At 61.3% G+C, this 499-nt stretch overlaps 1 protein-coding gene across 1 annotated transcript in view; it reads right to left on the bottom strand.

The window, feature by feature from the left end:
• LOC113205482 (uncharacterized) overlaps window positions 1-499 on the bottom strand; it is a 106056-nt gene that overhangs the window by 51050 nt on the left and 54507 nt on the right. The gene's annotated exons all lie outside the window — the stretch shown is intronic.

The raw sequence follows: 499 nt of genomic DNA on the forward strand, positions 1-499 counted from the left end.
GGGGGGGGTTAGTAGGTGTTGAGGGAGGAGTGGGCGAAGGACGAAGGGCAGGGTGGGGCTGGGCCGGCCGGCTGAGGGCGGCACCTCTCACCGCGCGGGGGCAGCCGGGCCTGTCCCCTTAAGCTCCAACGCGAGCGAGCGGGAGTACAGCCACACTTACGTTTTCGGATCTACTCAAGTGTGAATTTAAGAGAACGGAAATCGTCTTTTTCTTTCTTCCTCTTTTTTTTTGTCGTCCAGTCTAGACACTCTGCCATAAAGATGACGACGCCGACGGCAAGCGGCGCGGCTGCAGAGCAATGCCAACCCAACGCTCTGAACAATGAACTTCCATGACGGGGGACGCGGGGTGAGCTGGCAGTGAGCACCATCCAGTGCATGGGAGGGGCGCGGGGCGAAATGCAAACCCGCGCCATAAGGCTCTCTGTCTGTCTGTCCCCGCTCCCCCCCCCTCAGCACCCCCGGGTTATGGGGTGAGGTGAGGGGGTGGTTGAAAGCC

This window comes from Frankliniella occidentalis, unplaced genomic scaffold (genome assembly GCF_000697945.3).
Source record: "Frankliniella occidentalis isolate FOCC.00 unplaced genomic scaffold, Focc_3.1 Scaffold202, whole genome shotgun sequence".
In the NCBI taxonomy this organism is placed as follows: domain Eukaryota; kingdom Metazoa; phylum Arthropoda; class Insecta; order Thysanoptera; family Thripidae; genus Frankliniella; species Frankliniella occidentalis.